The sequence below is a fragment of the Hyperolius riggenbachi genome, chromosome 8 (genome assembly GCF_040937935.1).
Source record: "Hyperolius riggenbachi isolate aHypRig1 chromosome 8, aHypRig1.pri, whole genome shotgun sequence".
NCBI classification, from domain to species: domain Eukaryota; kingdom Metazoa; phylum Chordata; class Amphibia; order Anura; family Hyperoliidae; genus Hyperolius; species Hyperolius riggenbachi.
The window spans coordinates 175982439-176007465 of record NC_090653.1 but is presented as its reverse complement, the minus strand read 5'-3'; the positions used below and the strand labels follow the sequence as shown (position 1 = coordinate 176007465).

At 46.2% G+C, this 25027-nt stretch overlaps 1 protein-coding gene across 3 annotated transcripts in view; it reads right to left on the bottom strand.

The window, feature by feature from the left end:
- MID2 (midline 2) overlaps positions 1-21584 on the bottom strand; it is a 594385-nt gene extending 572801 nt beyond the window's left edge. For 2 of the 3 annotated variants that reach the window (XM_068247690.1, XM_068247692.1), the window contains exon 1: positions 20916-21584. The gene's annotated coding sequence lies outside the window, so the exon portion shown is untranslated. Of the gene's footprint in view, positions 1-20910 lie in introns of all 3 variants that reach the window. The other variant, XM_068247691.1, reaches the window with a different exon arrangement.
- Positions 21585-25027: the final 3443 nt, after the last annotated feature.

Genomic DNA, 25027 nt, shown 5'->3' with positions numbered 1-25027 from the left:
GGGCGGCCGATACTAGTGATGAGCGGAGCAGAGCGGTGACGTCACATCCAGTTCCCCGACGGCTGTGTTTGATACACGCTGGGAACGGAGATACCAAGCGGCAGGCTGGCGGATAGCTGGGACAGTACAGCGCGGTGTGGATGGAGCACAAGCGGAGACTGCAATAAAAGGACTGGGATCCAAGGGGCGGCGCCTAACCTTCGTGCAGGGCAGACGCATGGTGGACTAGCTCCGGCAAACTTAGCCGCTTACAGCACGCCCTGACCCCGTTCCTTCTCCCTCCTCGCTGCGACCCTCTCCCGCAGGGCTCCTGGAGCACCCCAGCATGGGTCCCAAAAAGAATCAGGCGACCACAGACCCAGGAATCCCCGAGCTCTTCTCCAATAAGCAGAAGGGGACCGCAACCCAAGATGGCGCCCAGCCTAGCGGCGAGAGCAGCTCACAAGGCGGTAAGAACTTAGATACTGACAGAGTCACTAAAGCGGACCTACAAACTCTATACCTGAATCTTGAAAGGCTTATCAATGCCTCCAAAACGGAAACCGTCAAGCAGATCAGTGAGGAACTGTCAGCTCTCGGTGAGCGAGTACATGAGGTCGAGGAGGGGCTGGAAGGGGTTAAGGCCTATTGCAGCCAGGCGGACGCTGACATCCAGGGGATGCGTGCAGACATCGCCACATTATTTGAGGCAAGGGAGGACCAGGAGAACAGAGACAGGAGAAGCAACCTCAGAATCCGGGGGGCCCCCGAATCTATCACGGAGGTACGTGACTTTCTCCTTGCACTATTCCGCCACCTTGCCCCTGATCTCCCAGAGTCAGAGCTGCGGATGGATCGGGCACATAGGGCCCTGAGACCTCTGCCTAAAGAGGGCGACCCTCCCAGGGATATAATCACCAAACTCCACTACTTCAGCTCCAAAGAAGCTATCATCATGGCCTCTCGGAACCTACCCCATGTGGACTTTCAAACCCATAGGATCCTGATCTTCCCGGATCTCTCCCCCATCACTCTGAATAAGCGTTGGGAACTCAAACCCCTGACCTCCGCTCTTGTTAAGCATGGGATTAAATACCGGTGGGGTTTCCCCTTCAAACTGATTATTCCCCACAATGGTCAGCAAATCATCATCTCCGACCCCAGTCGGATTCCGGAAGTTTTTTACAAACCGGGCCTCAAATACGTTAAGCCACCCCGTGGAGCGGCAGCAGCTTCACCTAAGAGACTCTCCCCACCAAGGCCCACGTGGTCCACAGTTCCACAGCGGAATCCTCAAGATAGAGCTCAGTCGGATGTTCCCTCAAGCAGTCCTGCTAGCCCTGCTTCCCTGGGCTCCAGCGCCTGACCATTTCTCACTGCACCCTGCACTCTGTCCTTACTAAGAGCCTGACTATATCTCTTAACATGTATAGGCGGTGGGCTATCACCGGCGCTCCTGTCAACCTGCCCTGGCACTTACTTGGGTGCTACAGCCCTGAACTCATCTGTAGTCTTAGCACTACAGTCCTGTGATGCCTACTCGGGGCACTTGGATAAGTGCCCCCCTTTCTTTTTCTTTTTTATTTTCTTTATTATTGTCTCACTTCCAGCTTAATGTTAAGAACAATGTTATGCAGTTATATGCTGTTCTTGTTTCTGGTAATTTCTCCCCGGGCCAACGGGACCCTAATAGGTCCAGTCGCTTAATCTTTACTTTAATTTTTCTTTATTTACTTTTTTGTTTCTGTCGGATCGCCGTAGTTTTAAAATATGTAGGACCGACTATATATGTTTTTTTGGGGATGTCTGGGCTGTATTCTTATGTGTTTTTATTTGTTTCTGACTCTCTCCCGGAACCATGGCCACACCAATAGTTCCTACAGACAGCCCCCCTGGCTCCTCAGCCACTGAGGTCCCCCCTTCGGTGCATATAGACCCTTCTGCCCCCATGACCATTATTACTCATAATGTCAAGGGACTAAATGCCCCCCAGAAGAGGCGTTTAGCATGCCAGTATTACAAGAACGCCAATGCTGATATTATTTTTCTGCAAGAAACCCACTATACTTCCAAAAAAGAACCTAAATACTGGCATAAACTCTATCCCCAGGTCTATTATGCTTCTGCCCCTCAGAAGAGATGTGGTGTGGCTGTGGTTCTTCATAAGAGGCTTAATTTTAATGTACACAAAACTATCCGAGATCCTGAGGGCAGATATCTAATTTTAGTCGGGGACTCCAACGGTTTGCTCTTAACTCTAGTAGCTGTTTATGCTCCTTCTGAGGGGCTACGCCCCTTCCTCGCTAACCTGAGATCCAAAATCTCCATTCACAGAGCGGGTAAACTCTTGTTAGCGGGAGACTTCAATGCCTCATTGGATGGAGGGCAGGGTCGTCACCGTACTCCCCCTAAATGCCTACTGAAATTTTTGTCTGACACTGGGACCTGGGACGTCTGGAGGGCGCTTCACCCTGGGGAGAGGGGGCATACCTTCTACTCCCACCCACACGACACATACTCACGCATCGACTTTATTTTTATGGACGCCACACTCCTATCTGAAGTAATTAAGGCTGACCACTCAGAGATCTCATGGTCAGATCATGCGTCTGTGTCGGTGCAGTTCTCTTCCCTGACCCCTAGACCTAAAAGCACATGGCGCATTAATGAATCCCTCCTGGTGGACAGTGGGACCAAATTAAATGTGGCCTCTGAAATCTCCTCCTTTTTTCACATCAACAAAGAGGGAGATACCTCCCAGGGGATCAGATGGGCAGCTCACAAAGTGACCATTAGGGGAGAACTGATTAAGATCTCTTCTATTAAACGTAAACTAGCAATGGCTAGGATAACTGAACTAAAAAAGGAGATCAGGCGCATGGAGCTTAAGCACGCGGCTGGGACACCTTCTGTGTCTCTCTCCCATCTCACCACCCTGAGATCTGAACTTAAATCTCTTCAATTTCAGAAGGCTGATAGAGCCATGCGCCTGACCGCCCAGAAATTCTACGAAAAGGGAGACAAACCAGACACTATGCTGGCCAGGAAATTGAGCAACCGTCTAACACTTAATAGATTACACCCCATCCGAGGCAGCTCGGGGACCCTGATTCACGATCCTAACGCCATAGTGAGGGAATTCCAGAAATATTATGCCCAACTGTATGATGGGACCACTACGGATAAGACCCGCACCCCAATAAGCCATATCCAGGAATTTCTGCATGCTACCCCTATCCCTAAACTCCCGATAGATAGCAGCATATTACTAAACTCTCCTATTACAGTTAAGGAGGTCCTGTCCGTTATTAAGGGCTTAAAGTCATCTAGGGCCCCTGGTCCGGATGGATACACTGCTTTGTATTACAAAACCTTTAAACAAATGCTAGCTCCAGAATTATCTACTTTCTATAACAACATTCTGAAGGGTAAGGAAGATTTCCCCCCTGACTTGTCCAGAGCGTCCATAGTTGTTATACCCAAACCTGGCAGAGACCTAGCTGAGGTCACCAATTACAGACCGATCTCCCTTATCAATATAGATGTCAAGATTTTTTCTAAAATCCTGGCGAACAGATTAAACCCCCTTCTACCAGGTGTTATCCATCCGGACCAGACAGGTTTTGTCCTGGGGAGACAAACTACGGATAATATCCGCAGGATCACTGGGTTGATTGCTGAGATGAAGCGCTGTCGGACGCCTTCTCTGCTCCTATCTTTGGATGCGGAGAAGGCGTTCGACAGGGTGGACTGGAGGTATCTTAGATTGGTTTTACTCAAATTTGGTATAGGGGGTGAATTCCTGAACGGGGTGCGAAGCCTTTACACTAACCCCACGGCCTCGGTGTGTAATATGGGCATAACCTCCCCCTCCTTTTCCATCAAGAACGGCACTAGGCAGGGGTGCCCCCTCTCCCCTCTGTTATTTGCCTTATGCATCGAGCCTTTGGCTATCAGGGTTAGGCGCTCCTCGGACATATCTGGGATTTCAGTTGGCAGAGCTGTCTTCAAAACCGCCCTCTTTGCAGTCGACACAATTTTTACTCTCTCCAATCCTCTAATTTCGGTCCCAAACCTATTCAAAGAAATTGAAAGTTTCTGCACTCACTCAGGGTTTAAAATCAACAACTCAAAATCTGAAGCGATCCCGTTTGGCCTCACAGAGGCACATCAGACCTCTCTTTCTCAATCCTTTGGCTTCAAATTCAGACCCAACGGATTGAAATATCTTGGTGTCATAGTCTCTCAGGATCTCGGAGATCTCTATAAACTCAATTATGCACCTATGCTTAAAAAACTCCATAGGCTTCTGGATGATTGGCAGCACTTTCGTATCTCTTTACAAGGTCGCATATATGCAGTCAAAATGACGTTACTCCCCAAAATTCTGTACCTTTTCAGGGCCTTACCCATAAGAATTAATAAGAGAGATATAGAGGGGTTGCAATCTAGGATCACTAACTTTATATGGGAGGGATGCAGACCCCGCATCAAATACTCTAATTTGGCCCGCCACAAACTGCAGGGGGGACTGGGGGCCCCTAACCTCCTACATTATTACTATGCTGCCAGACTTTCTCAGCTCCTTCAGTGGTCCTCTCCCAGAGGAGTTGTAAGATGGGTTGATCTAGAGCAGGAGCTCATCTACCCCTTTCCAATAAAGTCCCTCCTCTGGACCCCCAAACCTTGTTTGGGTCCAAATTCTTCATTTTTTCCAATAAGTGAATCCCTATTGATCAAAAGGACGCTGAAGAACCTGATCCCAAAGGGCTACCCCTCGGTCCTCGAATCTTTATTTTATAATGAAGATTTCCCCCCTGGGGTTTGTGGTCTGGCCTGGGGGAACTGGAGAACTAGTGGGGTCCATACTGTCAATGACATGGTGCCAGATGGGACCCTGCTCCCTTGGCCCCAACTTAAGGAAAAAATGGACTGGCCAGATTTTGAACTATTTAGATACCTGCAAGTCTGCCATTTCATCCAGTCTCGCCAAAATGTAGGATTACAATTATCGCGTTCCTCCATTGAGTCTATTTCTTGCTCTCACCCCTTGCCACAAGGCCTTATCTCCACGATATATTATGACATCTGGTACACTAAATTCTCAACCCCCTCAACGGCCATGGTGAAATGGCTGGAGAGGCTCAATGGACCTAGCGATGAAGAGCACTGGGAGCATATTTTTAGTGCCATGGCCAGCTCCTCCAAACACACTCTTACCAAAGAACGCAGTTACAGAATTCTCTATGACTGGTTCCGCACCCCTGTCCAGCTTGCTAAATGGGGGCTGATCCCCAATAACCTATGCTATAGGGGTTGCCAAGCAGAGGCGGACCAAACCCACTGTTGGTGGTCTTGCCCGTGCGTGGCAAACTTCTGGGATATGAGCTTTTCCCTGGCATCAGAAGTATTGGGCCTAGAAATCCGGCCAAACCCCTGGTCAGCTCTTTTCCATAAACCCCTTCCCCAACTCAGCAAACCCCAAAACAAATGGCTAAGCCAAGTATGCAACGCAACTAAAACCCTTTTAGCTAAAAGCTGGAAGACACTTCCCCCTTCTAAACCCGAACTGATTAACAAAATCCAGTCGATCTATATAATGGAGAAAATAACCTCCACTATTAGAGAAACTACCCCATTATTCGATAAGATTTGGGATCCTTGGGAAACTTGGCTCTCCTCTCGGCCCTGACCTCCCCTATCTCACTTTACTTATCTTAAAATACTACGGTGAACCCCAACCCACCGGCCCGGGTGGAACCCCACTTGACGCTAGTTTTTTCCCTCCCCTCCCCCTCATTGGTCCGCTCGGTTTAATGCGGCCCTAACCACCCTGTTAAAGTTACATTGCTATGTTCTTTGTACTAACTATGGATAAGGTGTCTGAATATAATGCTGTAATACTATTGATACAATGTATAGCACCAACTGCCTTTTCCCAGGCTTTCTGGGCCATTGTTTGTACTTGTTATATCTAAAACCAAATAAAACCAATTTGAAAAAAAAAAGGACTGGGAACCAGACATCACTGAGGGAGCCTTACACAGAAGAGGTGGTGAGAGCCCTCAGTGGCAACCAGTGATTGTTGCTTTTCATGAACTAAACGCTGGGTATGTTACTAACCACAAGCGCTTACCAAGCAAGCCCTTAATACAGCCTGCCAGCAGGATGCTATTGTCCCCGAGTGTTTCAATACAACATACTGCAACTGCATGAGGGATTGTGTTATTCCGGAGCATCAATGAAATAGCTTGTTTACAGCAATTGTGTGTGTCACTCCCGGGAGTATAAGGATTTCCTTACATGTATGCATGCAGTGATGTGGTGGGTGCTGGATGTGTGACACAGCCGGCTGTGAGTCAGCTTAGGCGGGATACCGCAGATCTGCTCTTTTAATGGGTCATGGGGGATTTTGTACAAGCTTTTTGGAATAAAGTAAATATGTTATTGTAGACTTTGGAGTATTGGAATTTGTACTTTGGATTAGATGTTCTCCACTGGCTCCCCGTCAAGGGTTTACATAGTGAATACAGGTTTGGCGCAGGATATTGTTGGAATAGACATATATTGTAAGCAATCATGACAAGCCAGAATGTGCTAAGGGTAGTAATAGAAACATTCAAAAGAATAGGAACGGATACCCATAGAGCAGCACCAGACTGACAATAATTTATCCAAAGTATAACGAACTTTATTTGTACAAAAAACATACCAAAAAATATAAAAACTATAAAAAAAAATCACCAAAAGAGGTGAAGGACGGTTTCAATGTAAATGATTAGGTAATTCTACAATACAATATAACAGTATTTGGGCCTAAAAAGGGGCTTGGGTTCCTCCAAATAATGCAAGTACAAAAGTGTGAACCAAGTAATAATATTAGATAAACGTACTCATAAAGCAATATTAGCACAATATATGTAGAAAATGCCAAAAAACAAACAGTAAAACCAATCCAACCTAGATTGGTGAAATTGTGACCATTATTTTAATAAATGTGCCATAGGTAAACACGCCACAAAAAATCATTATAAATCACATAAAATAGAAAAGAAGTGTGATCCAAGCCATAATTGTATATACTCTTTAGAAAAAAGGAAATTGGCAGTGTAGCCAATAGTGAAGAGGAATGGAAATGAGGGTAAGAAGAGCTGTGGAAACAGCAAATAATGAGTGAATAAGTGAGGAATAGAGAATGTAGAAAAGGATAAAGCCACAATGAGGATAATGCGAATGAGAGCAAGGACTTACATCAAAAGGATGGTGGAGGAACACAAGTGGCCCAAGGTGGAAGCCAAGTGGCCCAAGGTGGAAGCCGTCCAAACAGCCTAAGGCATTGGAACCGTCCTTCACCTCTTTTGGTGATTTTTTTGTTTTTATATTTTTTGGTATGTTTTTTGTACAAATAGGTTTGTTATACATATTGATACAGTTGACAGCTGTGACTGTTTCCCGTCAGGTGAGGTGTATGGACTTTCCTCTCCGCACACCCTTGTGGATCACATTCTTGAACAGCTGTGCAAAGCAGAAACATTTGGATCCCTGCATACCCAAGATGCTCCTGACTGCAGTCGCTACACACAGCCCTGCTGCCACGGGCGCTAAGAACAAGGATTACAATGGCAGCACAGGGGGAAAGCCAGCATATTTAGGGGTCACACAGTGTCTGGGGACCTTACAGATTATGCAAGTATGGTCGACTTTAGTTTATTTTAAAGGCCATTTAGTGCTGCATATGAGGTAAATATCCATATGCTTGATCATGACAGTGTTTTATCATAATACTATCATGTTATTTGGTGTGTTTATGTTGCAATTCACAGCTATTAATGTTGCGACTTGCATTCACTGTATTGCAGCACGTCTTCAGCTTGCCAGTAAGTCCCTGTCTACCATTTAGCTATACGCATTGCTATGATAACACCTAAGCCAGAGTGAGGAAATAGTACGAATGGTGAGCGACACTGGTCCACAGTTGCACACACTGAGCAAGTAACATCTTGATCATAATACTGCCATGTTTTGGATTAACAGTTGTATCATAATACTACTATGTTATGGTACTTTATTTAGCACTATAATTACAAGTAGCTCTTCTAAAAAGCAGTTTGGAGGAAAACAAGAGATTATGAAATTGGGGATTGTACAGTGTATATATAGTGTTGAAGTAGGTGATTTGGGCACGAACCGTTGCTCAGAAATTGGGTACCATCATAGATGCCAATGTTAAACTCTTAAGTGACAGGCTATAGCTGGTAATTTGGTCAGTGGAGTTCTGTGGTGGTGGTGGAGTTTGGCTATTGTGCAGTCGAACTCTGTAATCGCAGGGACAGTGGATATACTGTAGCTGCAGGGACAGCGGAAACTTTGGGTTTGGGTACTATGTAGCCAAACACTGTAACAGCATAAACAGCAGTGGTGTTAGTTTTAAACTTTCAGGCATAGGCAGGAAGTAGAAAAGTGCTAAGCATAGATGGGGGGGATTAGTGATGAAATAGCCTGGCAGTAGAATATCGGTAACACTACTAATAGTCTACCATTGCTAAGACGTGATAGTAGAACATCTGTGAAATTGCCGCCGATATACTACTGTCCCAAATTAGCATGCAGCGCTTTTAAATGTAAGCATAGAGTTGCACTGTACTTGCATTACATAGTGTCTGCATGCCTTGAGAAATGGGACCCTGTGAAATTAGAGATGGGCCGAACCTCCGATTTTAGGTTCGCGAACCTACCGCGAAAGTTCAGTTCGCGCGAACTTTCGCAAACCGCAATAGACTTCAATGGAGAGGCGAACTTGGAAATTTAGAAAGAATTATGCTGGCCAGAAAAATGATGGAAGAGATGTTTCAAGGGATCTAATACCTGGACGGAGACATGGTTGAGTGGGATACACGTCAAAAGTCACTATAAAAAAACCTAGATTTGACGCAAACCACTTTTTTAAGGTCAGATATCACATTGAATGTTGAATTGCAGGCCTAAACTGCTTTACAACATCTTGCATGTGTATACATCAATCAGGAAGTGTAATCTCCTCCTCTTCTCCTCCTCCTCCTCCGGAGGATCTTGTCTTCCAGGGATTTGTAGGATGTCAAAAGCACACTCACATACATTAGCCAGGAATCGAACCCAGGTCAACTGCTTGGAGGGCAGCTATGCTCACCACTATACCACCAACACTACAGGGTGAAGCCAGCCTAGCTGGCCTGGGAAGGATGACAAGCTAGGTGGCCATGCAACCATTCCTGCTAACCTAAAGCTTACTTGTGTCTTACAACACAATGGGCTTGATTCACAAAGCGGTGCTAACAGTTAGCACCCTGGTGAAAAGCCCTTTATCACGCCTAAACTCTGTTTAGGCATGATAAGTTTAGGTGTGATAAGTTTAGGTGTGATAAGTTTAAGCACCAACTGGGTTAGCACCGCAGTGCACAGCTGATCAAAAGTTTTGCGCTAGCAAAGTCTGGTGCACTTTGCATAGAGTTTAATGCCGCTGCTTTGCGTGCGGGACTTTGCATGCGATCTAAACTTATCTAAACTTAGCATGCCTAAACTTATCATGCCTAAACTTATCATGCCTAAACTGAGTTTAGGCATGATAAAAATGGTTATCACGCCTAAAGTCTCTAACTGGGTTAGCACAGCTTTGTGAATCGAGCCCATTGGGCTCGATTCACAAAGCGGTGATAACCCAGTTAAAGACTTTAGGCGTGATAACCATTTTTATCATGCATAAACTCAGTTTAGGCATGATAATTTTAGGCATGATAAGTTTAGGCATGATAAGTTTAGGTGTGATAAGTTTAGGCATGCTAAGTTTAGATAAGTTTATATCGCGCGCAAAGTCCCGCACGCAAAGCAGCGCCATTAAACTCTATGCAAAGTGCACCAGACTTTGCTAGCGCAAAACTTTTGATCAGCTGTGCACTGCGGTGCTAACCCAGTTGGTGCTTAAACTTATCACGCCTAAAAACTTATCACACCTAAACTTATCATGCCTAAACTTATCACACCTAAACTTATCATGCCTAAACAGAGTTTAGGCGTGATAAAGGGCTTTTCACCACGGTGCTAACTGTTAGCACCGCTTTGTGAATCAGGCCCATTGGCTTAAAGGGAACCTGTACTGAGTAAAATTATTTAAAATAAACAAATGAGGTAACTTCAAATGAACATTACATAGTTACCTTGCCATCAGTTCCTTTTAGAAGCGCACCATTTTCTTCTGACAATGATCCCTTCCAGTTCTGACAACATTTTGTCAGAACTGAAATATCAGTTGCTGTCAGTTATAGCTGAGAGGACAACTGATGTGCCAAGTAATGTCTATTTTACCCTATGGCTCAAGTGCGTGATATTACAGTTTAACAGTGTGTTGACCAGGAAGCTGTTATGGGGTAATGGCCATTTTCAAACTGGAGGATGGAGAATTCCCTTGATCACAGTGGACAAACAGGACGCGGGAAAGGAGAAAGAGATTGAGGAGTAGACTACGCAGGAGGTAAGTATGACTTGTGTATGTTTATTTTGACTTTTAATTTTCAGTTCAGGTTTTCTTTAAGACTTTACCAAATCCAATTTTTTTTTAAGTGTGGTGTCACAGTTCACTCATCTCTTCAACTACAAGTAAGGCCCAGGAGTAGTCTTAGCTACCAGAATATCTATGTTACAGCAAGGCCCTAATGACACTTTCTCTTAAAGAGACTCCGTAACAAAAATTTCATCCTGTTTTTTATCATCCTACAAGTTCCAAAAGCTATTCTAATGTGTTCTGGCTTATTGCAGCACGTTCTACTATCACCATCTCTGTAATAAATCAACTTATCTCTCTCTTGTCAGACTTGTCAGCCTGTGTCTGGAAGGCTGCCAAGTTCTTCAGTATTGTGGTTCTGTGATGCATCTCCCCCCTCCAGGCCTCTCTCTGCACACTGCCTGTGTATTATTTAGATTAGGACAGCTTCTCTCTTCTCTCTTATCTTTTACAAGCTGGATAAATCCTCCTCTGAGCTGGCTGGGCTTTCACATACTGAGGAATTACATACAGGCAGAGCTGTCTGCACTCTGCAGGAAGAAACAGCCTGACACTTCAGTGGAAGATAGCTGCAGGGGGAAAGAAACACACAAATGATCTCTTGAGATTCAAAAGGAAGGGTGTATACAGCCTGCTTGTGTATGAATGTATTTTCTATGTGTGGACATACTGTACATCAACCTACTTCCTGTTTTGGTGGCCATTTTGTTTGTTTATAAACAAACTTTTTAAAACTGTTTTTAACCACTTTTAATGCTGCGAGGAGCGGCGAAATTGTGACAGAGGGTAATAGGAGATGTCCCCTAACGCACTGGTATGTTTACTTTTGTGCGATTTTAACAATACAGATTCTCTTTAAGAGGCTATGGCCGCCGATTGGCCCATGTGGTAAAGCAAGGGGTAAAAAAATAAAGTACACCTAGCAGAGGATGGTTTCGATCCATCAACCTCTGGGTTATGGGCCCAGCACACTTCCGCTGCACCACTCTGCTTACATTTGTATACAATCTTCAAGTTTAAGATGGGTACATTAGTTGAAATAGTTACACTACAATCTATGTTACAGCAAGGCCCTAATGACACTTTCTCTTAAGAGGCTATGGCCGCCAATTGGCCCATGTGGTAAAGCAAGGTGTAAAAAATAAAGTACACCTAGCAGAGGATGGTTTCGATCCATGATTTCATTTTTGCACCTCGCTTTATCGCATGGGCAAAACGGTTTCCATAGCCCTGTAAGAGAAAGTGTAATAAGGGCCCTGCCGTAACATAGATATTACGGTAGCTAAGACTACTCCTGGGCCGTTCATGTAGTTGAAGAGATGAGTGAACTGTGACACCACACACAAAAAAACAAAACAAAAAAAACAGCAAACAGAGAAGCTTCCCCATATTGGAGCATTGGATTTGGTAAAGTCTTAAGCCAATGTGTTGTAAGACAAAAGTAAGCTTTAGGTTAGCAGGAATGGTTGCATGGCCACCTAGCTTGTCATCCTTCCCAGGCCAGCTAGGCTGGCTTCAGCCTGTAGTGTTCGTGGTATAGTGGTGAGCTTAGCTGCCCTCCAAGCAGTTGACCTGGGTTCGATTCCTGGCCAATGTATGTGAGCGTGCTTTTGACATCCTACAAATCCCTGGAAGACAAGATCCTCCTTCTCCAGAGAAGGAGGAGGGAAGGAAGGAGGCTGTTGTGGGGTGCTGTTTGAGGAATAACAATCAGCCAGGAGCAAGCTAACAAGCCTACAAAAGCCTAACTAAGCTTTCTCTAGCAGAGTCTGCCAGCAGCTGATCCTTCACTAATTACTGTAGGCAGACGAGTGACTGTAATGGCCGGCGCTGCCTGCCTTTTTTAAGGGGGGGTGGGGCTCCAGCAGTGAGTGTAGTTTGATTGGCAACAATGTGCCTGCTGACTGTGATGTAAAGGGTCAAAGTTGACCGTAATGGAGTATTATGGGGTCGAACCGAACTTCCGCAAAAGTTCGCCTCCGCCGGCGAACGCCAACCACCCAAAGTTCGCCTGGAACCGTTCGCGGGCGAACCGTTCGGCCCATCTCTACGTGAAATCAATTGTCAGGTTTGACTGCAGATTTTTTGCATAAAGGATACTCTGATACTGGTGATAATGCTTGTCGTGTGCTGATCCTTACTACATTTGCTACTGAAGTCCTGGGTGACAGCTGATCACCAAGGTTCAAGGAATTACCATCTGGAGAAATTGATGATGGTGTACCACCTTCAAACTGACTACTTCTTTTCAATGTTGGCAACAGTATTCTCTCTGATCTACAGGAGGGCCAGGGGGCAGGGAGTGGACATGGAATCGGTGTCAGTGCAGGCAAGCGGGCCCATTCAGTAGCATTACTAGAGGGCTATGGAAGGTGCAGACCATACCAACTTCCACTAATAGAGGGGGTTATTCCTGGGGCTGAGGAAGAATTCCTGGGGCTGAGGCACCTTAATTATGCATAAATATACTAAGTGGCCATACCTGGGGGTTCTTTAACTACTTAAAGAGGAACTCCAGTGAAAATAATGTAATAAAAAAGTGCTTCATTTTTACAATAATTATGTATAAATGATTTAGTCAGTGTTTGCCCATTGTAAAATCTTTCCTCTCCCTGATTTACATTCTGACATTTATCACATGGTGACATTTTTATTGTTGGCAGGTGATGTAGCTGCCATGGGCGTCCGCAGAAAATTTTCCGGGGGGGGCAAAAAGGGGGGAGGAATAAGCGGGGCGCGGCGAATATTTGGGGTGGCGTGGGGTACGGCAGCGCCGAAAAATGGGTGTGGTCATGAACCAGAGTGTGGGTGTGGTCGTGGGTGGAGACAAGTTTACATGAACTTAGCAATGGTGGGACATTAGATTAGGACAGTGGTGGCGAACCTTTTGAAGGTCGAGTGCCCAAACTGCAAAGTCACTTTACTATCACAAAGTGCCAACAGCAATTTAAACTAAATACAAACGTTTTAACTCATACATGAACATTATGGAAAATTCAAGTTGAAAATAAACTGTGAAGATAAACAATTTCATCCATCCGACTCCTGAAAAATGTATTCATTTTTTTTAGAACCTCCCAGTTTCATTTTCTGTTTTAAAAAGCTGAAAAAGTAGGCTTAATGCTATTGTCGCATATGATCATGATTCATCTTTTTCCATAGTCTCGCAGTTACCAATCATGTGACCCCCAACAAGACAAATTCAGCAATCATGAGGCCCCCCCAACAAGACAAATTCAGCAATCATGAGGCCCCCAACAAGACAAATTCAGCAATCATGAGGCCCCCAACAAGACAAATTCAGCGATCTTGAAGCCCCAACAAATCATGAGGCCCCCAACAAGACAAATTCAGTAATCATGAGGCCCCCAACAAGACAAATTCAGCCGTCATGAGGCACATAAATAGACAGCATTTCACATAAATAGGCAGAATGCCCCCTTAACATGGTAGACACCTCTCACCTGGCAGCAGTTACCCAAAATACACTCAATCTGACAGCAGTGGTTCCCCAAAAATAGGTAGCCCCAGGTCTATAGGTGTCCCCAGAATAGGTGGCCAGTGGTATAGATGTCTCCAGAATAGGTGGCCAGTGGTAGAGATGTCCCCAGAACAGGTAGCCAGGGGTATATGTGCCCAGTATATGTAGGCAGGTGTATATGTCCCCAGTATATGTAGGCAGGTGTATATGTCCCCAGTATATGTAGGCAGGTGTATATGTCCCCAGTATATGTAGGCAGGTGTATATGTCCCAGTATATGTAGGCAGGTGTATATGTCCCAGTATATGTAGGCAGGTGTATATGTCCCCAGTATATGTAGGCAGGTGTATATGTCCCAGTATATGTAGCCAGGGGTATATGTCCCCAGTATATGTAGGCAGGGGTATATGTCCCAGTATATGTAGGCAGGGGTATTTGTCCCAGTATATGTAGGCAGGTGTATATGTCCCCAGTATATGTAGGCAGGTGTATATGTCCCAGTATATGTAGCCAGGGGTATATGTCCCCAGTATATGTAGGCAGGGGTATATGTCCCAGTATATGTAGGCAGGGGTATATGTCCCAGTATATGTAGGCAGGTGTATATGTCCCCAGAATAGGTAGCCAGGTGTATATGTCCCCAGTATATGTAGGCAGGTGTATATGTCCCCAGTATATGTAGGCAGGGGTATATGTCCCCAGTATATGTAGGCAGGTGTATATGTCCCCAGTATATGTAGGCAGGTATATATGTCCCCACTATCTGTAGGCAGGGGTATATGTCCCAGTATATGTAGGCGGGTGTATATGTCCCCAGTATATGTAGGCAGGTGTATATGTCCCCAGTATATGTAGGCAGGTGTATATGTCCCAGTATATGTAGCCAGGGGTATATGTCCCCAGTATATGTAGGCAGGGGTATATGTCCCAGTATATGAAGGCAGGGGTATATGTCCCAGTATATGTAGGCAGGTGTATATGTCCCCAGAATAGGTAGCCTGGTGTGCCCCAGCAGGAGCGGAGCAGCGCAGAGAAGAGGGAGAGCTATGGGCATAGTGGGAAGGGTGGACGTCTCCCCCCCCCCTTCCCTCACCTTAGGGGGCTCTACCTCCCTTGCTCTCTCCTCCGGAGTCCGGAACGAAATGTGCAGCGGCTGGGCAGCGGGCGGAACTTACCTCGTCTCGTCGCTGGATGGATTAGCCGCTACTCTGGTCTGGTCCAGACCAGAGTGCGGCATCAGAACTTCCGGCGCAGGAGCGAGACGAGGTAAGTTCCGCCCGCTGCCCAGCCGCTGCACATTTCGGTCCGGACTCCAGAGGGGAGAGCGAGCGAGGGAGGTATAGCCCCCTAAGGTGAGGGAAGGGGGGGGGGAGACGTCCGCCCTTCCCCACTATGCCCATAGCTCTGCCTCTTCTCTGCGCTGCTCCCCTCCTGCTGGCCGCATGGGCACGTGGCCGGGGGGGGGCAGCGGGCGGCCAGGGCCGGGCAGATGCCCCAATTTGCCATACGTGCGGACGCCCATGGTAGCTGCTGCATGTTTTTTGGCAGTTTGTAAACAGCTATTTCCCACAATGCAGCAAGGTTCACAGACAGGAAACTGCCAAGAGTACGTACTCAGAATTTCTTTGTGGGAGAGGTTTCACCACAATATCAGCCATACAGCGCCCCCTGATGATCCGTTTGTGAAAAGGAATAGATTTCTCATGTAAAAGGGGGTATTAGCTACTGATTGGGATAAAGTTCAATTCTTGGTCGGAGGTTCTCTTTAAGGACCTTAGTGATTAAAATCTACGCCCTGTTTTGATGGCTACCTGGCTGCCAGGGCGTAGATTTCAATCCGCCAGCCCTGCACGTTCTCACCGCTTTCGTCGCTCCCGACACTCTCATCGCTGTCTCCCCACCACAGCTCACTCGCTCTGCCGTCTCTAAAGCGGCAGAGCCCTGTGAGCAGATCAGGAGCCGATTTAATTGGCTCCTGACCCTGTCTATCAACATAAGCTGCTCCCATTGGCTTACCTTGATAGGCAGGGTGAGGAGCCAATGAAAGCGGGTCCTGACCGACTCACAGGAACTCTGCCGTCATAGAGAAGGCAGTGTGGGTGGCCCAGGTTCCCGATGTATAGCGATTGCGGCGGGTATGTGCAGCAATTTGTCGGTATTCGCAGCTATTCTGACAATTTCTGGTACCAGCAGTCTCTGGTCCTTAAGGGGGGAGACCGCTGGTACTTAAAGCGGACCCAAACCAAACATTTTTTTTAATTAAAAATATTTAGTTGCACCACTCTGACACATACAAAGAAAAATTAACACTCCTTCAAGCCTATGAGCATTTCAGTGCATGCTTTTCACACTTCTCTTTTCAGAACTAGGATTATACTGGGGGCAGCCATTAGCAATTCCTCCATTGCTGGACACAATCTACTCCACCAGTTTGCCGGATTTTGTCCCGGCAATTTGAAAGGAAGGGAGGGGTTCCTCCAATAAATGTAAAATATTTTATATTTGTCATCATGCAGCTGAAAAAAGGCTGCTATTTATTATTATAATTTAGAAAATAGATTTTATTTCTGAAATCTTGTATTTTTAATTTGGGTCCACTTTAAGTGGTTAATATCCCCATAATCTCCATGGCTCCCTCAGCTCCACTGGCCTTCCCTCTGTCTTTATGCCCAACCTCCTATTTTTGACGGGTGCATGCTCTGTAACTTACATGCCTTCTTTGAATGTTGTTCCCCATAGCTTTATGTAGGAGCCTCGGCCTGGAGCAGTTACAATTATTTCCGAATTGCACATGCCCAGAATAATCCAAGCCAAGGTTACTGTGCACAAATGATTGTGAACAGGATCAAAGAGGGCACATGGAAAGGACAAAGCATGCACCCGTGCTCAGGCTGGGTTTAGTCAGAGCTTTAAATGGGGGACAGGGCACAAAGACAGGGACACCAGAAAAAAAGCTCAGGGGCCTCAGAGCAAACGCTCTGTTCAGGTACCCTTTAAAGCTGGTTCAGAGGTAGACACACAGGAAAGTAGGTGAGGGGGCATCCTTAGTTTTGCAGGGGGAGGGGCCCCATCCAGAGAGGGCCCAGTGATTACTAGTTATACTCCTGGTTCCTGCTGCTAGAGGGTTCATTGGAAGTGACATTGCTAGGGGTGGATAAGTTTAGTAGGTAGTATGGAGACGTCACATAACATGCAGCACTGGAATGCTAGAAGAGACGCATCACTGTCAGTATGATACTGGCATTGCATATTATCTGTGTAAACAAGGAACCTGCAGCTCAAGACAGCACTTTGTACAAGCTGATAAGCACACACTTCTCTGCTGGTAATATAAACTGTACAATGCACACTAAACAAAAACATTCTTATTTCAGCTCCAAGGAGCAAGTGCAGTCTGGCCAGCTAACGAGAGAGCAGAGACCAGCAGCCAATTAGCACCTCTCATCTCCAGGATCCATCTGATCTCTTTGCCCCCTTTCCATGCGCGATCGATTCAGTTCCTTCCCCTGGTGGGTGCTTTGAAGGTAGGGAAAATAACCAGCTACTCAGTGTTTGCCGTCGGGGTACACCTGTTCAGGAAGATCTTTTGATTTGGTCTTTGGTAGTTACGGGGGGGGGGGGGGGGCACCTCACATAACACTGAGGCCAGGCTGTTCTCTCTCAACAGACAAGGGCCCTCCTGGGACAATGAACCTGAGACGAGCAGTACTATATCCTATAATTTCTCACTCCAGTGTCTCTCCTTAAAAGGTCCCTCTGGCTGATGGGTCTGACCAGTAAATGTACAGTATTGAAAAGTGCTGGAGAAATACATCAGCATTCCAGTTTTTAACTATTTTCCAGTGGGTCAGCAATGCCCAAAATAAACCCATAGAGTCACAGCATACAAATTCAGAGTAGATAGTGCCCTGGCTGGAGTATGAACCTGTGTAGTCTAGTGCTTTAACAAAACATGGGGTGAGGTCTCTGCAGTCCTGATACCCCAGCTCTACACATCTGCTACTTCCATTACCAGGGACTCTATGTTGCCCTAATGCCGGGCATACACGGCACGTTTCTCTATTTAATTATGCACCGGATCGAGCCTGTGGCTCGATGCCGGCGCATCCCCGCTCGACCGCGTGTGCATCGTCCCCGCTGGAGCGGCTAATTTATGGGCATTGTTCTCCCCGCCGGTATCGAGCACAGTATCGATCCGGCAGGGTATCGGACACGTCGGATATTATCAATCGAGCCATCAGGCTCGATTGATAAGCCTCCCTTCCTGCCGTTTATGTCCAGCATTACAGATGCTTCTATCTCATGGTATACTATGGTAGGACATTAGACTATGACTATAGTAGGATTAGATTGTGAGCTCCTCTGAGGACAGTCAGTGACATAACTATGCCTCTGTAAAGTGCTGCAATAGATGTCAGTGCCATATAAATACTAAGGAATAATAAAAATTATAATAATGCCCACTTCAAGTTTTCTCTGGGTCTCAGAGGTAAGATGTAATTTGGCTGCCAGCTGTGGCTGCATAGTGTACCGGTTAAGGGCTCTGCCTCTGACACAGGAGACATAGGTTCAAATCTCAGGTCTTCCTGTTCAGCCAGCCCCTATTCAGTAAGGAGTCATTGGGCTAGACTCCCTAACACAGCTACTGCCTATAGAGTGCCCCCAAGTGGCTGCAGCTCTGGCGCTTTTAGTCTGCCAGGAGAAAGGAGCAATATAAATGTTATTTGTCTTGATTTATAGTGATTTGGGCTCAGTATTTTGACAGCACCCAAATTACTGTTTGAGCGCCACTATCAAGGGCGTACCTACCGCCCCTGCAAGGGATGCAGCCGTAGGTGGGCCCGGAGGGGGAGAAACCTGAGAGGGGGCCCTGGCTCTGGGTCCTCCACCCGCCTGTATGCGGAGCGGGCGGAAGCACAAGACAAAAATTGATTTGTTTTGGTGCAGGCTGTTCCTGCAGAGTGCGGCTGCGGGCACTAGGACCTGGAGGCATACTTCCTTTTCCCCTCCTAAACCTCCTGCTTGGACGCATCCTCGGGCCCCCCTTCCCCGCCACCTCAAGCACGCTGGACAGACAGGGAGACAACCAGGAAGAGGATGCCACGCTGCTGCTGCTAAATGTGAGACACACAGCTTGTCTATATGTGTGTGTAGTGTGTGCCTGTGTAGCTGTGTAGTGTGTGCCTGTGTAGTGTGTGCCTGTGTAGTGTGTGCCTGTGTAGTGTGTGCGCCTGTGTAGTGTGTGCGCCTGTGTAGTGTGTGCGCCTGTGTAGTGTGTGCGCCTGTGTAGTGTGTGCGCCTGTGTAGTGTGTGCGCCTGTGTAGTGTGTGCCTGTGTAGTGTGTGCCTGTGTAGTGTGTGCCTGTGTAGTGTGTGCCTGTGATGTGTGCAGTGGGTGCCTGTGATGTGTGCAGTGGGTGCCTGTGATGTGTAGTGTGGTATGTGTGTGTTATGTATATATATTCTCCTACCTTAAGATCTTTGGATGGAGGGGGGGGGGGGGGGGGGGGCGCCCATTCAAAGTTTTGCAGGGGGGCCCAGTGGTTTCTAGTTACGCTCCTGGCCGCTATAGCTGTAATTTATATTTCTGTAATTTATAATACGGCATATGGCAGCGCATGTTGCGCCCAAATCTCTGTGTTGCTTTTTCCTGTCTCGCCTGTAACTCCTGTTGGGGGGGGGGGGGGGCACACCAATTGCTTCTTTGCTGGTTGGGGGGAATGGAGAGTCAAGGGGTCTGGTGATGGCAGCATTGTATGGGGGCTTTGCTATTAAGCGCTAAAGTTGGCACAAAATTACATGAAAATTACATGACATTATGAATGAATTACACAAAATTTTATTTCAGCGCCACAGAATATGTTGGTGCTTTATAAATCAGAAATAATCATTTCAGAATCGTAAATATGTATGGCTGTAATTGCGAAAATGTAATCGTAATCATAATTAGTAGATTAAGATCTTCACTACTGAATTTATCACGTTTGAAATTGGGCCCCTTTTTTAAATTTGAACACCCCCACTTAAGGATTCTCTGCACGGCCCTGCATGCAGGTCTGGCCAATCACGAGCCACAAATTGGTGCTGACTGGGGAAAAGGGGATGGGCTCTCAGGGAAAGGGACATTGCATAGCTGGCCTCAGTGCATCAAAAGAATATCACTTATGGACGCATGTGTACAAATAACGCTTGGCAACCTTGCTGCCGGCTAATAAGTACTTATTTTAACAAACGCCAGCCACTTCACTGAGGATGTCCGGGGAAGGGGCCATATTAGTGGGTCTTACAAAAGGGGGTGTGCTGGAGCACCCCCCCTGTGCATGCCCCTGTGCAGCAGTGATTGAGGGAGGCCTTGCAGGTGCAGCCTGGACTGCCTGGCAAAGAGTTATCCGATGCCTGAAAGTAACAGCAATAGGATCCCAAATAATATTCTCAGCACCCAGACCATCTGCAGTCTGTAACCACAAGTATAAGCTATGAATACCTTAACTACAACATAAATGATATGCACTTTCTCAGAAGCCTTGTCTATTGCAATGTGTGTAGATATACATCTCCACCATGAATACGCCATTGTAAATGTACCATTGTGTCATGTTTTCCATCTCTGTTACATGCTAAACAAACACGTATTGGCCATTCTCATTAAAAGCACAAATGTATTGCTGCAACACAAACAATTTATCTGCCCTGTATATTTCATATAGAGCAATCAATAAAATCTCGACTTGCACAGCACATCCATGAATTGCGTTGGGGCACGTAGATTAACAGCTCTCATTGCAAGCCACAACCAGGTAACATGAGCCTTCTTGTCACATAGGGTGACACCTGGAGGGGGAGACAGGCGCACCCTTCCGTCGATTTGCATAACACGTAGGTCAATTAGTGAATGCACACAGATGACATACACATACATTACCCGTAACTTTCCCAGCGGGCCATGCTTCCTCTGTGCGCCTCCGCGTCTTCAGAGTTTGATTGAAAGGCTAATCAGAAGGCAGGGTGTGGATTGGGAGCAATCCAAGAGACAGAGCTGTGTCAGTTCGTACAACGCCAGTGCCCAAACAGAGCGGGGAGTGGAGGATTCCTATCACACACTGGTGAAGGAGAAATGAGTTTCAGCCCCAGAGACTGCACAGTGCAGAACAGTTATTTAGTATGCTGCTGCCGAGATGAAACCAGCTGGGTGTCAGGCTAGATAACCGAGGATCTATCAACCGCCTGGACAATGCACACCAAATGCTTCAATCTCAGTCGGCTCAGTCTGTGGCAAGACTGATGATGATTTAGAAGCTAGGAAAGATTTTCATAAAAGCCAGCCCTGTTGTGAGCTTCTCCTCGGCGTATGTGTAATCCTGTACAGACAATGCCCAGTCTGTCTGTCTGACAGCATGACAGGCGTTCCATGGGTGCAGAAGAAGGTACAGTTTAGTATTTCTGCTGGGGAGGAGTCTGGATTCTACAGAAAGTGGAATAAACTGTTTAACTGCCAAACGGGCTTAGTGGCTGATTCAGCGTACTTAAAGTGGCAAGGAAGAGATTCAATGTACCTCTGCCAGAGAGGGAATGGTTTCAGAGTAACAGTCAGTCCAGCTGCTTCTAGTATTGATCTATTTTCTCTCTCTATCTTTACACATACAGAAACCAGTAGCTTCTGAAAGAACGAGGGCTCCCCCTGGCCTCAGCAACGCAATACTACAGCGTGTGCTGCCTGTGAGCTCTTTGCTGCAGATAGGTGTTATTTATTGAGGCGAATTGTGTTGTTGATTAAAGAGATATGAGATTGTACTATTAAATTGTTTTAAATTAACTTTATAGTTTAACTGCATTTTGTTACATTTAAAATTACAAAGGAAGCCAGTAGATGAGGACATTTTAGTGTGTTTTAAAACAAACAAATCCTCCCTATCCTGCTACACCTCACAACTTCCAAATCCACCTGCAGAGCACATACAGAGGAATGCAAAATTCAGAGGTACCTCAGCTCAAACTTGCATAAAGTCAATGGATAAACACAACAGCTCTTGGTTATAATGCAGCTGAATTCACCTTAAGGGCTTGTTCACACTTAAGCGGGAATCGCGTGATTCCTGCTCACTGCAAACAGCTAGCAGTTTTTTTAAAAACCACTAGCCATTTAATCCTGTGGCAGTGTTGTCACTGCCGCGATCACATCGTTTTGTGGTTAGCGTTAACCGCAAATGCGTTACATGCAGCGTTTTCCCGGGGATTAGCATGTATAGAACCGCTAATCGCGACCGCTCCCAAAACGCTACAGTGTCCAGTGATTTTTCCTTGTTAATCGCGGAAAAATCACTTCCGCAAAAAAGCTAGCGGTAATCGCTAGCATTTTGCAATTTTAGATGTGAACGGAGCCTAGGAGTAAGGACAACTCATTGAGATTACAAACAATAGATTAGCGCCAGGGGAACTAAGTATTTGATTGCTGCTGAGAAAAGACATGGCCTCAATTCACTAAGATCATGCTGGAGATAAGGCAAGAGAAAACTTACCTCCACTAGTAAGAGAGTTATCTTATCTCTTCATTCCTTACGTTACCTCTTCTGTAGTTAATTTACCTCCTGTGTAGTTAAGTTACCTCCTCTGTAGTTATTTTCACATGCAGTTAATGAACAGCCTGTCTTTAACTCTGGAGTTATTTTAAGGATTAAAGAGTTAACTTAAAGACAGAAGAGTTAACTTTAGGTTTGCCTGAGGTAAAATGTTTCCTGAATACTACATGCCTTATCACCATGGTAACAACTCTAGAAGAGTTATTAAAGACAGGAGATAAGTTTAGTGAATTGAGGCCAATGTCCAAAAGTCCACACAGAAATAGTTTACAAAATCAGCGCAGATCATAAGATGAATCCTACAATTCACATTCAGCTATACCTCACCACAGTGATCTTCCAATTAATATATTCACGTGGTAGACCATCACCCAAAGGACTAAAAGGAGCTTACCAGCTGTTAACAACCCACATTACAAGGTTGTGTTTTGCATTCAGTGGTAAGAGGAACCAAGAAACGCTCACCTGGAGATCCAGATGTCCAACACTGTTATCTTAAACCTCCTCCTCCAGGTATAGCATCCAGGAAGCCAGTATAGATAAAACAAAAGCAAACAAATGGCAGATATATGGGGCCCAAGCTCTGGGAACCCTGAGGGCCTGAGCCTACTAACAGAGTTGTGTCTGCTTTTCAGAATCTGTAACCATGATGTGTTTCTGAAAAGCGGACACAACTGCATTAGTGGGCTGAGGCCCTAACAAAGATTTGTGCGTGTATGCTCGTTCACAATCAGTAAGACAGTAAAAGGTGCCACCTGTCTCCTTCCCGACCGGTTTCGCAGCCTTGCGTCATCAGGGGATGAAGACGCAAGACTGCAAAACCAGACGGGAAGGAGACAGGCGCCACCTTTTAATGGAGTACCACCTGGGCCCCCTATTATCCAGGGACCCATAGCAGCTGCTATGGCTATTGCTACTCCCCTGTCCTCATGTGTTAGTTATTAGCCTGATTTTAGCGACTACCATGTCTGGACTGTGCACATACAGAGGACGCAAACACACTCCACTATAACACCACTAGCACTTACTCATACATGCCCGTATCAGTTGATTGTTACCTCCCAATAAATTCTCTCTCTTTTAGACTTATTATACACCTCCAAATTCTGTTTCTGTTATCTTACACCTCCTCCTCAACTGTCTCCTCCCTCACCCCAATTCCCATTTATGTTCCATTTGCTTCCGGTATTTTTATATCTTTCTACTCAAATTTAAAAGGAACCTAAACTGAAAAGGATGTGGATTTTTCCTTTTAAAATAATACCAGTTGACTGAATCTCCTGCTGAACCTGTTTCTCTAATACATTTAGCCACAGTCCCTCAACAAGCATGCAGATCAAGTGTTCTGCCTGAAGTCAGACTGGATTAGCTGCATGCTTGTTTCAGGTGTGTGATTCAGCCACTAATGCAGCTGAAGAGATCAGCAGACTGCCAAGCAACTGATATTGTTTGAAAGGAAACATCCATATCCCTTTCAGTTAAGGTTTCCTTTAACTAGCCAGTCACCCTAGCCTGTACAGCCCTTCTGTGAAGCCATTCATGATATCAACCCACAGAGAGACCCGAGATGGGGAAGATGTGGGACCATGGTCTACATACATAAACAAATTATTATTATTATTATTTATTGTATTTGTAAAGCGCCAACATATTACGCAGCGCTGGACAATAAATAGGGATACATACAATATTTAGGGGTGACATACAGCAAAATGACAATACCTGAATACAAGAAAGACCAGATCATGCAGCACAGTATGAGTACGATGTAATAGTTAGTCACTGGAGGGGAGCATGGAGATTAGGCAAGTTAGGTTCCCTCAGATGCATAGCATGGGTTCGCAGTAATGGAGGTGCATGATCAGGTAGGACACAAAAGGAGGAGGACCCTGCCCAAAGGCTTACAATCTAGAGCGAGAGGTAAGGACACGGAAGGTAGGGGACCAGAGTTCAGCTGTTGGTTTAGAGCACTTGTGAGGGGTAGTAGGCCAGAGTGAAAAGGTGAGTTTTGAGGGATTTCTTGAAGCTGTTGAAGGAGAGGGCTGCCCTAATGGGTGTAGGTAGGGAGTTCCATAGTGTTGGAGCCAGGGCCGGCCCTAGACTTGTTGCCGCCTGAGGCAAAATTAGAAACAATCGCCGCCCCCCCCCCCCCAGCCGTGTGTGGGGGGGGGGGGGCGCCGAGCTGGAGGGGTAGCTGGCAGAAAGGGGGTATTGGGCCTAGCGGTGGGGAGGGGGGTCGGACCCCCCCTCCCTCGCCTGGGTCCCCCGATATGTGCTCCTCCTCCAGCGTTAAGTACTAGCCTGCATATGATGAAGAGGCAACGGGCGGGGGAATCACTCACCTCTTCCGCGTTTTATCGTGCGCTCCACTGACGTCACTTCCTGCAAGGCCGTCCACTTACAATACAGTGGGCGGTGTTGCCGGAAGTGACGTCAGTGGAGCACACGATGGAACACG